We start from the raw sequence: 14,372 nt of genomic DNA, 5'->3' as shown, positions 1-14,372 counted from the left end.
CGTCTCCATGCGGTCTAACCAGTTCTCCGCATCCTTCGGAGACTCACCTCCAACCAAGGGCTTAGGCCCCATCTTCAAGAATCGACGTACACTAAAACGATCCTCATCTCGATGACGATGGCGGCGTTCCCGACGAGGCTCCCGGTCGGCATCACCCCAACGCCCACCAATACTGCCATGAGAACTCTGTTCGTCATGATTTTCCATCTACAAAATTAACCTAACAGTTATCTTTATGTAGAACCTGAATCCCAAGAATACTTTGCATGCTCTGATACCATAAATGTAGTGACCCTTACCTGGATCACCTACTAAACAGAACTTAGGCATGCAAATTAACTTAATTAAATGGATATCAGAATAAACTGCGGAAACCATAAATATTATACAATCCCAAGTAAAGGAATCTGTAAATACCCAAATATAATACAACCCAATCGAATAGTTGTATCAATCCAAATAAAAACAGAATAAAACCTAGTCGAAGCTCCAGCTGGTCAACAACTGCCTAGCCCCTCTTGGATCCACCCGCCTCGTCCAATCGCAAACCTGCCCCATGGAATAGGGTGCCCAGAAACACAGAGTACGAGACGTGAGCATAAAACGCTCAGTACGAGAGTATGAGTATACATGCATGCAAAGTGAACTCCCTATAAACTCAAGGTCAAGGATCAGATAACAGAGACAGACCGGGCCCTGGTATGTAGCACGCTATGCCGTCGCTTCAGGAGGTGGCTCCCATACCATAATACCAGTGGATATGCCGGACCCAAATCGATGGAAGTCCAACCACTAACAGGATAGGGAAAAACCCTACTAATAGACATCTCGAAGGAGATAGCTCAGTATGCAAATGAATGCAGCATAAATCAATGACATATAAACCATGCAGTCACATAATACATGCATACTCAGTCAGGATATCTCGAACAGCACTTCCGTACCTCAAATCAGTGCAAGCTCTACCAACTCTAGGTCCACGCCTATAGTTTGCTCTACACTGCCAAATGATACTATTATCATTATAAAAGCCTTAACTAACTATTGCATACTCCTAAATATTTATAGGAAGCAAAAGCTATACCTTCGTCCGTCGTTAGCCCTTTGCTGTCGAGTGCCTCAAAACTAGGCCACAACTCCGCTACGACGCCTGGATCGCTATGCCACTTCCGGAATCCCTACGGGACGCCTAGAATTCCCTAGATCTGAGTTAGAAGGCTAAGGAATCGAGAGAGAAGAGAGAGATCGGTGCACTCAAAAATGAGCTCGGCACCCCTATTTATAGACGGAGTTCGGATCGTCCGAACTGGGCTTCGAGTCGTCCGAACACGTTCGAGTCATTCGAACTGGCCTTCTGGTCGTCCGAACCCGATATTAAGTCATTGCTTATGTCAGCATGATGATGTCATCCATGACGACTGTCGGCAGCACGTTCGGAGCGTCCGAACCACTCTTCGGACCGTCCGAACCCTGACTTCGGACCGTCCGAACCTTGACTTCGAAGCCTCCAAACTCGATGACCCTCAAACCATTTCCAAGTGTTCTGAATCCAATTCTGGACTCCATTAACCCATTAAGAGTTCCCTTAATCACGTTTACTCTTAACTAGTAGGATTAATAAATTTATTAACACTTAATCACTGATTTCGGGTACGGGCCACTACAGTTATTATAAGCAAACTCTACTAATGGAAAATGATCCTATCATGCTGGCCCAAAATCCATCATAGAAGTTTTGAGCATGTCCTCGAGGGTGCGAATCATCCGCTCTGATTTACCATCAGTCTCCGGATGATACGTCGTATTCAAACTCAGAGAAGTACCCAAGGCACGCTGGAAACTATCCTAAAACCTGGAGGTAAACCTCGGATCTCTGTCACTAATGACACTTAGTGGAATCCCATGCATACGTACAACCTCTTGAACGTACAGTCGCGCTATCCGATCAAAAGTGAAGTCTCGATTATACAGGAAAAAAGTGTGCAGACTTAGAAAACGGGTCTACAACTACCCAAATTGCATCATTGTTCCTGGAAGACAACAAAAAGTGGATGACAAATTCCATCTTCACGTGATCCCACTTCCGATCAGGAATCTTTAAAATCTGAAGTAGCCCCTCCGGTTCGTCTGAACTCTGCCTTGACTTGATGACAAACAAGGCATCGTGACACAAATGGTAAACACTGCGCTTCATACCTTTCCTATGATGTCCTGTATTTTTGGACATTTTCAAAAATTATGATGCGAAAAAATGCGGAATACTTTTTTTTTTGCGTGAAAAATGTATCGTGCTCGTATGTACAAAATAACATATGTAAAATTAAGTTCGACCAAAGAAAATCAAAATCTCAGGGTTCAAAACTCATTTAAACTATCATTGAACAAAAAATGATGTTAATTCATACGGGCACGCCAAAACATCCTCATACATGCAAAACTTGAAATTGTAAAATACGCGATCACAATAAACGTGCATAACATTAATAAACTTAAAAATATAAAATACACCAAAACATCCTCATAATGTTAATTCATACGGGCATGCCAAAATTTGAATCTTAAAATGACTTGCTAAAACATTAGATCAAATAAACGTGCATAACATTAATAAAATGTCTAGGCTTCGTGGACATGACTGACATAAGGTTCTAGGACTTCCGTGTCATGCAAAATCTTCTCTCATTCTCGACTACTCGACCCCATGATCAACCTTTAAATAAATAACTTCTTGTTTTACTTCTGCACCATACAAGTATAGTAAGTCTAAAAAAATAAGTGGAATATTCGGACCCAAATCCATGACATCCATCCAAAAAACCTCGGGGCTGAGCAAACCCTCTATAGGTAATATCAAGATGTAGGCTCAACGTGATAATGCATGCAACATAATAATCGTGACATAATAAATGCACATAAGTAATTCCATATAAAACCATGCAAACATAGAACATGCATACTAAATCAGGGTATCTGGGATAGTACGTCCGTACCTCAGAAGCAACCTAGCGATATCGGTTATCTAGTCCAAGCCTATAAGCAGACAATCACTGTATCACTAAACGTCTACTAAAAGCTTTAACTAGACTAATAGCTACTCACTATAGCTAATCAGAGTTTAGCAATATACCTGCATCCGTAGTCAACCCTTTGATGACGATGGCCTCAAAACCTAGAAACAACATCGCTATGATCCTGATAGCGCTTCGTCACCACCTAGCCCTCAAATACGTAACCTAAAAACCCTTAAATCTAACTAGAAACGAGAGAGGATATAAATGAATGTGTGAAGACAATGAAGCTATTGACCTCTATTTATAGACCACGATTGGAACTTCTGATCCCTAGTTCGGAGCTTCCGAGCGCACTTCGAAACTACCGATCGTCCTTCATAACTCCCTCTACTGAACGAGTATCTTTGATTGGAAAACACACTGCTGCATACACAGTTCGGATCTACTGAACTCTAGTTCGGAACTTCTGAACTCTCTCAAGTTCAATCACCCAATCAAAACCCATACCCTGACTGGATGACACAAGATCGGACTCCAGTTCGGTGCTTTTGAATTGCTCGGTACTTCCGATCACCAGCACTGGCTTCCGAACTAGTTCGGTGCTTCTGAACTACTCTTTGGAGCTTCCGTACTGTCCCAAAACTTGAAGCCCTCATAACCATTTTTATCGTTTTGAATCCGATTTTCAACTCTTAATACTTAAATGAGGATCTCTTAATCATGTTTATCTAGTAGATTAACTTAATTAAGAGTTAGACTACTACATTCTCCCCAACTTAATAGATTTTGTCCTTGAAATCCAACCTAGGATAATCAGAACAATAACATCACTAGAACAATCTTATTACAAAGCTGCAGTTTTCAAAATACAACTGAACTACTCAAAGGAAACAAAATACAATCAAAATAACTCCGGTGTTCGGAGCTCATAAGACCCTCTAATTCCCAAGTCGCTTACTCAGTACCTCGTCGCTACCACTGAACCATAACTAGAGGACTGCGCTTATTCCGAAGCACCTTTTTCCTTCTTGTAGAGAATCCTAAGCAATCTCTCCACGTACGACAAGTCATGCTCAAGCTGGACCTCTGTCGGATGGATAATGTGCGACTCATCTGCAATATATTGACGGAGTAACGATACGTAGAACACATTGTGAATTCTGGAGAGATACGATGATAAAGCCAAATGGTAAGCCACATCTCCAACCTTCTCTAGTATCCAGAACAGACCAATGAATCTAGGCGCTGTGTAGTGACCCGCACCATGATCACCTATTAATCAGAAACTTAGGTATGCAATTAAACAATAGTTAATCATAATCATAGATATACTCCGAAAACTCAAACTAAATAAATAACTTAATACCAGTAAGGTAAAACCTAGTGGCTGAACCCGCAATACTGCCTTGGTCACCACCCAATCTTCAGATCTCTAGGAGAACTACCTGCAACTGCCCCGTTGAATGGGTTGTCCAGACAACAGAATTAACTGGATGTAAGCACTAAAGCTCAATACGCTAGTACGGGTATACATACAAATATGATGCATGCAATGTAATGAACAAGTAACGAATCAGAAATCCACTTAGACTGACGCCTAGGATATGAGCTGTAGCCGCTGGGACTCCAACCGCTGGACCCAACCACTCATTCCTAACAGAATGTGGACCAAATGTCCCTGGATCACTAGAGTCTGACAAACCCGTTGGTCATAGTGACTCTCAGTGTCAAAATGTACTAACAAGGGCTGAGCACCCTATAACACTAGCTTATCTTGAAGGAGATACAAGCTCAATATGAAATGCACATGCAACATAATATTTCAAAGAAGTAACATGCATTATGTCATATAATATGCAACATATAAGAATGCAAACCCGTTGACAATCTCAGTCAGTACTTACGTACCTTTCTAAGGCAATTCCTAGAAGCACCCATCTAGGTTCTAAACCTACCATGCAGCACTGCAATTCATAATAAGGTGAAATGGAACAAAAACGAATCTTCTTTGATTAATAACCTGATTCGAATTCGTGATAGCTTGATCGAAAGACTGGGGACATGGGATATGGTCACTTCAACGCTTGGACGATGGTTTGATGGGTATGGAGGGATGAAAATGCCGTACATGTACTTCTTGGAAGCAAGAGGGCAGTGGCCTTGGAAACCAATTATTTGGAAGACATGTATTATCCCCAAGAATAGTATTATACTATGGTTATTAGCACATTGTTGTTTGTTGACGAAAGATCGGTTACTGTTTATTGAAGATAAGCGATGCTATTTTTGTGATGTGGATGAAGCATCGGTTGGTCACTTGTTCTTCAAATGAGGGGTGACAACGCAAATTTTGGATAACATAAGGCTTTGGTTGGGAATGAGGAAAAGAATGTAGACGGTTCACACTATGCTTGTTTCTTATAGAGGTGTGTATCGAGGATCTAAAACTTTAGCAAGGATGCGGGCATGTGCTTTGGCAGCCACAGTATACCACATTTGGACTTCAAGAAATCGACTAATTTTTGATGGGGCGCAACTCAATCGGGAGGAGGTTGTGAGGAAAATTAAATTGTTGGTGTTTAGGAATATTTCACTTGCATAAAATTTACTTGTATATATGATCTTGTTCAGAAATTGAGATTTGGTTACTATGGTGTTTTGTATCGCCTGGGAATGCCCAGTGTAGTTGTATCTTTTTTTACCCCCTTTTTAATGGAATTTATTTCATTAAAAAAAACTCATGCATTATCTAACATGCCATACATCATCTATCATGCTCTAAAAGCCTTAATTAAACTATAGCATACTCCCTATTTTCTATAAGGAGATAGAGCTATACCTTTGTAAAACCCGAAAATTTTAATACGTAAATTTGCATGCATAATTAAGGAAAATAATTATTTAAAATTTATATTTGGGTTAAATGACATTTATGTGTTATTATGTGAATTATATGCATGATTTAAATTTATTTTAGCATTTAACCCGCTATTTTAGAATTTTTAGATTTTTAAGGAATTATTGGTTTTGATCGCGTAGACGGGACCGTGGACGGACGAAATACCAAAATTTTTAGCCAAAATATTTTATGAGTTTTATGAGCCTTAAAATAATATTTTAAGATATTTTGTCAAGAAAATTTTAGTATTTAGTTATATATTTATTTAATAACTGATTTTTGGCCAAAATAAGTCATTTATGGACTTTTATTAATTTTTAAAAATCCTCTATATTAATATTTCGAGATTTGAGATATTTTATCAGATTGTTATTATTATTTGAGAGTTTAAAATATTTTGTTTAAGGTATAATATCTTTCTATTGAGTAATATCTATTATTATTCAATTATCTACCAACAATTTAAACCTAAATCACTCCCTAATCTATTCCCAAACCCCATCAGCCGACACTCATCACTCTCACCCCCCATCCCACGCCTTTCAGCAGAAAGCTAGAACCCCATAGCCGATCAAGCTTAACTCTTGAGGATTTTTGTTCTTTCGTCGTCCCGAAAACCCGTATACGCATCAACCTTCGTCAATCAATTGAAAAGGCATGTTTAAATCTTTCGTTTGGCCACCATATAAGCTATTATGCATGCATTATGTTTTTATTTTCAGAATTGTTCTTGAACATATCGAATTTCATGTAAGTTTTGATGTATGTTGCATATTTGATGATTTTCCAGCCATGGTTCATGTTTTTAATTGCATGGATCGGTCCAGGGGCTAGGGCTCGGTCAAGGGGTGTCCTAGGGTGCCTTAGGGTCGAGCAGGATCAGCTGGTTTGGACTGGTATGGGCTGGGTTTGGTCTGATGCAAGGGTTGGTCAAGGAGGTGACAGTCTAGGGTTAATAGGAAGAAGCCTTTGGCTTCTAGGTGTTTGGCCATGGCTCGGGCTGAGCCATGGTGGGTTAGGACCGCCCAGACGTGGGCTACGTCTGGGCGGCGGCGCTCCGGCCATAGGCTGCCGGAGCTGGCCGACAGCAGGCCAAGAAGGCCTGCTGCTCGCGGCCGAGAGAGGAAGAGGGGGGGATCGGGTTTGGGGTTTGGGGGTTGCTGGGTCGGGTCTGGGTGGTCCGGGTCGGGTCTGTAGGGTAGTGGGTTGGGTCAAGTGAGTCCGGGTCCAGGTTAGGTGGGCCGGGCTCGAGTATTTTAATTTTAAAGTGTTTAATGTTTTAATTGGTTTTTGGACCATTCCAAAATTATTTTTAAGTTAGCCCGATGATTTTTATGGGCTTGTGGGCCCATAGGAATTTTTTGGCCAGTCTGTGATTTTATTGGGCCAGTCTAGGAATTTTTATGAATTAATTAGTTATTGGGCCTAAATATTTTTATTTAAGCCCAATAACATTTAAGTATTTTATTTTAGTAAAAATTATAATTTTTAAAATTATTTATTAATTATGGGCTTTAAGTTAGTTAATGGACTTTAAGTCAGTTAAGGGGTTTAGTAGAGAGACCAGTAGTCTGGACCAACCCATGAAAAATAAATAAGTCCGGAATATATATTTAATTATTTTATGCATAAAGTTTATATTTTAAGTATAAGTATATTTATTATGAAAATAAATTAAATATATATTACGAACATATTTTCAGTGCATGCATTCATGAAATTTCTTATGTATATAATTATGTAAATGATGAGGAATAAAATATTTTGGTGGAAATTGAAGTATGTGTGACATAGGGGTGGTTTTCCACCATATGATTCGGTAGTTTTACTACCATAGGGGTGGTTATCCACCATATGATTCGGTAGTTTACTACCATAGGAGGTGATTTATCACCGCCATCGTACGTTGGTTCAGAAGACTGATCAGTCGACACATGAGCGTCACAATTATGGATAGGACCATCTTCAGGTTTCAAAAGCATTGCTCAATTATGTTATATATGATGAAGAAATAATATGTTTATGATTATGGTTATGATTCATTTTATGATTCAGCAGTTTTATTATGTGATGAAAATATTTCCATGCATGCCCATGTACATATATATGTATTAGTAATTATGTGATGCATTATTTTTAACCTTGTTATAAAAGGATTAGACATGTTGAGCCCCTAGGCTCACTACCCTTATATGGTGCAGGTGAGCATGATGATGTTTATGTAGCTCCTACCGGTGGTGAGGACTTATGAGCTCACGGAGCAGTGGACCCCGTGACCGTCGCAACTATTTAGTTTATTATGTTGAATTTTGAAACATGTTTTATTTTATTATTGTTTCCGCATATGAGATTTTTCAGCAGCATTGTTTATTATTTTAAACTGATGCATGAAACATTTTTAAGGATTTATTTATTTAATATTTTTCAGATTATTTAAGAAAAAGTATGTTATTTTTATATACATATATGTATGGGCATGTATGTATAGTAGTATTATTTTAAAAAAAAAAAATAAATTTCTGCATTTATTAGTAGTAGGCGTTTCATAGCTAGCTCAATGGTACCAGGATTGAGGGAACATTGCATTTATGACCTGGAGTGCAAGGTTCGAATCCTGGAGAGGGCAAAAACTCCCCACCAGGGGGGAGAAGATCATGAGAGCAAGAATGAACTGGGCCATCCCAGTTCATTACAAAAAAGGGCGTAAGCCCGCTGATGTCAAATGCCCCAGAGCTTGGGCACATCTCCGCTACGACCTCCGGACACCTCGCCAAAGCTCCGCTGCTTGGCTACTATTATGGAAATTGTCCGTTATTGATAAGTGCATCGTGTGTGCATATTTTGGTGTTGTTTTTAGGTTTATCTGTCATGCATTCATTTGGTTTCATGTGTGTTTTTACATATTTTATTTATAATTTATCTCCTGCATGTCATTTCACTCTTCAGGTTGATTTTTTTAGGAATTTGAGAAGAAATTATGATTTTTGGAGTAAGAAAAGAGTCGCATGAATGATTTACGGAGCAACAATGGTCAAAAATTTATTTTTTATGTTAGAGAGATCCAAATCCGATCTTCAATATTCAAAATAAAGTTCAAGATATTTTAAAGCTGCTGTCCAAATTTCAGCTTGATCCGACAGCTAGAACTTGAGATATGAATTTTTCAAGAATGTTGGGTGTTGGAAAGTACACATGAACGGACACGGACCTGGGTCCGGATAGGGGTCCGTGCATCTTTGTAAAAAAATTTGTGTTCCATTTTAATGCACAGACCTAGGCACGGACCCATGTCCAGGGTCCGTGCACATCGCAAAAACTTAAGATTTGGGGCATAAAGTTTCTCGCTCGAGCGGGATTTTTACCGCTCGAGCGAGAGTTTGCGGTCATGAAAAAATTAGATTTTCGGGAATTAAAAACCTTATTTTTTTGGCCTTTATTTTATGGGCTTTCAAAGCCATATAAAAAAGGGGGAATTAACATCAGATGAAGGGGAGAACGCAAACAGAAGGAGGCGGCTGATAGACTTGGAGATTGGAGATCTGCTCTATCATTTTCAGAGTTTTTTCTTCCTTTCTTCTTTTTATTTTTGAATTATTTTTTTCAATTATTGAGTAGATTTTCTTCAACCAAGACGACGTGATTGGGCCGGACAAATCTATGTAGAAAATTTGGATGTTTATTTGGGATTTTTCGGATTTGATTTGATTTTATTGATTGTTAGATTTATATTTGTCTTATGAATAGCCTGATCAACTGTTTGCTTGCATGTTAATCGATTCTGAGTCGACAGAGGAGAAATTGATTTCGATCAGTCTAATAATTGACATATGGTAAAATCGACTAGAAATAGTATTCGGTTTTAGTGTGCGGTTTTAGATAAAAACTGAATTCTCACAGTTCTTCATTCATTTGAATTTGATTAGAATTACGAAAAATTAATCCATCAATATTTGAATAGGTTTGATTGTTCTAGAAATAGACCTTTGAACAAGTTAGGAGAATTCACCGTAATTTAAGATTAAATCTGAGTCCTAAATCGGCTACATGTTACATGATTTTTTCGTACCTACGTGTGTCTTGGGTTTCTCTTTTTAATTAAATTTATCTTTCAGCTAGTTTATTTCTAATTTTCTTTTAGTAATAGAATTTTTATTAAATCATCGCACCCATTTTTATTATTCTGTCTAGATTAAGCTAAATAATAAATTTTTTATAATTGACTACAATCCCTATGGGATTGATACTTGAACTCATTTTTCACTTACTATTACTTGACCTAGTGTACTTGCTAGTTGATACCGAATTTAGTGTCAAAATTTGAATGAGTTAATGATGGCCTATGATGAGTGTGAGAAAATTTTTTAGTGTGAAAGCTTGGCCCTAGACTTGAATCGAGAAACCTCTGATTGAACTGTGTACACAATTTTTGCACAACTGTTAAACCGGTGGAGTGTACTAAAATTGATGAAGTTGTGACTGCTTGACCATTGCATGAAACTAAGTGTTTAGTAAATTTAATTTTATTCCTGTAATTTCTAAATACACTTTAGTATCGCATGTATGATCTCGGCATACCTTTTGTCCTAATCAACATTTGTTCCCTGAGATAAAGAGTTGAGCCCACTTTAAAAGTCCATGCTTATCCAATAATAGCCCAACCGAATTGAGATAAAAATGTTGAGACACCCTCCTTGAGCTGTACACATGTATAACCCTTCAAAGCCCAAAAAACCTTGTCTCTTGTGTCTCGTCAAAAGAGATTTTTTGTAAAAAGAAATCAGAGAAAAAGAGAAAAAAGAAAGAAAGAAAGGGATTGTAAGGTGAGGGAAGCCTTGGAAAGGGGATTGAAATTCTAATCCACTCAAATTCCAAGGCCAAGTATGGAGGAATGTAAGGTGTTGAGGTAAACCTGGATGTCAAATATGGCCGGACCAAAATTTTTGAACCATCTTTTCATCTTATACATGCCAACCCCTATCCTTGATATACAAAAAAAAAATCCATATTCCTATTCTTCAGTCCGAGGGATGTGTGAATGCTATGTGTGGCTAGAAGGAATGGGTACATGTGGGGATCTTTGCACTGATGTGTTAATTGGGTTATTTGGCAGTCGTAAAAACGGATTCTATTTGAACTACATGCCACTGGAATAACATCACAGAAACACGTGCACTTTTAATCTAGAGACGGATTGTGAAAAGTCTAAAGGAAATTTTATTTTTTTTAAAAGTGTTTTAACTTCTTTGAGGCCTGCATTTTCTGTATTAGCTCATCCGTACTTTGAGTTTGCATCATTGTGTGTTTTGTATTTTCATTTGTTGTTTGTTCGTGCTCGAGGGCGAGCAAGAGCTAAGTATGGGGGAGTTGATAGGTGTGTTTTAATTCATGTTTTTGTGGTTATTTTTAGTTCGTTTCTACATGCATTCATATTATTTTAGCATTGATTAAGGATGATTTTATTCCTTTACATGCATTTTGTCTCCACATCACTTTCCTTGAGTTAATTGTAGGAATTTTGAAGAATTGAGACGTATTTGGATAGAAAACTTCGCACTCGAGCGGCTTCTTTTTGTGCTCGAGCGCGTGAAGAAGGATTCTTGTTGAATTTGGGCAGAAATGGACACGCTCGAGCGGGCACTTGTTGCGCTCGAGCGCGTCTCGTGAAAAATATTTGTGCAAGGCAGAGTACACCGCGCTCGAGCGGCAACTTCTTGTGCTCGAGCGTGTTCGCGGGAGAAATTTTCCATATTTCGGACTCTTTCGGAGAGGAAACATAATTTTTATGGACTTTTGGGAGCGAATAATACCGAAAAAGCAGCAGAATTCGAGATATTCAGCATATTGGAGAATTCTATCAAGAGCAAGATGGCTAGGCTTAGAGAGAATTGAAGAACGCTCCACCTTTTCTTCTCTATTTCTCTTAGTTTTTGTTTGATGATTAAAACTTTATTTTGATTCATGTTTATGATTATAGTAAACTTTTCTTTTCGATTAAGGCCAAGAGAATGGGCTGAAACTGATTTATGTCGAACACGTGGATTATGATTTAGGATTTTTTATTTATTTCAATTATTGATTGTTGGATTTATCATGTTGTTCTGGTGAATAATTTTGCCAGTTATTTGCTTGATTGTTGATTAATTCTATATCGAAAGATTAGGAATTGATTATGCTTCGCTCCAACAATTAACACAAGGTTAAATCGGCTAGAAATAGTAATCGATTTCATTGTGCTGTTTTAGGTGAAAAGTCAATTTTCATGACTACTGAATGCGTTTAAGTTTGATTAGAATTAATTAGAAATAATTAATCCATCCAACTTGAATAGATTTAATAAGATCTAGAAATAGCTTGTTGAATAGAATAGGAAAATTTGCCGTGATTTGAAATAGTCTTGAGTTTTATATTATGCCACGTTTAAGAATAAATTAGCTTTGTACCTTTGTGTGCTTTGATCGATTTAATTAATATTGAATTTATTCGTTAAGTGATATTTGTTTTCTTTCTATTTTTTGATTAGTCTACTTATTATTTCTATTTAGTTGAATAAAATTAATCACCTTTTATTGCTTAGTCTAGATTAAGTAGAATAAATATATTTTGGTAATCATTAGTCAGTCTCTGTGAGATCGATATATGGACTCTTTGTCCGTATACTACTACTTGATCTAGTTCACTTTCTAGATTTATTTATAACTGAAATCGACGGTCAAAAATTTATACAACCCAATCGAAGATAATGCTAAACTCTACAAAGGAAAACCTGATACAACACAATCCACCCTGCTGCTGCTCAATGACCGCTACCTCCCGGCCCGTCCAACCTAAGTCCTGTCTCGTAAAATGGGGTGTCCAGAACAAAAATCAAGGACATGAGCTAACAATGCTCATTACAAAAGTATGAGTATACACATGATATGAATACTAAATACAAGTGAACGAGTACTGAAAACCTATCACGGTAGAAGCTCTTGCTCATCAAATGGCGCTAAGGTATATAGCACACTAGGTCGTCGCATCAAGAAGAAGTCCCATACCATAAGAAATAAGTGGAATATACAGACCCAAATCCATGACATCCATCCATAAAAACCTCGAGGCTGAGCAACCCCTCTATATGTAATATCAAGGTGTAGTCTCAACGTGATAATGCATGCAGCATAATAATCGTGACATAATAAATGCACATAATTCATGCCATATAAACCATGAAAACATAATGCATACTCAACTAGGGTATCTCAGATAGTACTTCCGTACCTCAGAAGCAACCTAGCGATACTGGCTCTCTAGTCCAAGCCTATAAGCAAACAATCACCGTATCACTAAATGTCTACTAAAATCCTTAACTAGATTAATAGCTACTCACTGAAGCTGTAACCCCCCGTTTTTATCTTAATTGGTGTTATTTGAGATAAGCAGTGATTTTAGAATTCGAGATCGGACTTTTTATTGATCAGGGACTATTTTGAAATTTTCGGAATTTTCAGGGACTGAAACGCAATTATGGGATTTGTTATATTATCTACTTGACTTGGTCATTTTCTTATCCTCTCATCTCCTTCCCCAACCATGTTCCATCCATTGAAGCGACCTAAAAAGCTTCTCCAAGCTTTTATGATTTCATTTCTAGCTCAATCCGTCTGATAGAATTGATTTCTGACTTGATATCTGCGATCACAGCGATGAGTGCTCCGTTTGGAAGTAAGTTTATCTTAATTCTGAGAAGTTTGAATTTATTGATTTTGTCAGAATTTGTTTACATTCGGAGAGGATTATTATGAGTTAGCAGTGATCGTTTATCTAAGACGGTTCGAAGATCTAACGACAATCGGAATTGTTATGATTTTTTTTGTCATTTTTGAAAATGATGTTTTTGAGATGTGTTGATTTTGTGTTGGGTTTGATGTTTGAGGATTGGAATGAGTTTGTTGAGCTGTTGTTTGGCTGTCTGTATTTCCGGATTGGTCAGTTTATAGCCGTTATGCCGTCAGTTTGAGTTTTGGATATCGTTTCGATATTTTGATCGTATTGAGTTTTGATTGAGTTTTGATATCGATTTTGATCCGTGACTTCTTCTGATAGATTGATTGGGAGTCCTTGAAGTTGCTAGAGTTGCAGCTTTTGGCAAGTTTGGAAGAGTTGAGCTGGTATAGTATCGATGTCTTTCTATATCGATTAATGAACTTGATTGGATAGTTTTTGAATTGAGAATTGCTGTTTTCAGATTGAAGTTTGGAACGACAAAGAAGAGGTATAAGATGACTTTGGAATGAAATATGACGATTAACTCGAGTCGGGATTGATTTGAGTGTCCTAGAAGAAATCACATATTGCATGATTTGATTGCTTATTTGATTATATGATTGAATTTATATTGAGTGCATGAGATTACATATGCATTTATATTGAGCCTTGATTTATTCAATTTGAATTAGACGATCTAGGGATTGTAGTTGAGT

This window comes from Henckelia pumila, chromosome 2 (genome assembly GCF_033568475.1).
Source record: "Henckelia pumila isolate YLH828 chromosome 2, ASM3356847v2, whole genome shotgun sequence".
Classification (NCBI taxonomy): Eukaryota; Viridiplantae; Streptophyta; class Magnoliopsida; order Lamiales; family Gesneriaceae; genus Henckelia; species Henckelia pumila.
This window is presented reverse-complemented; position numbering follows the sequence as displayed.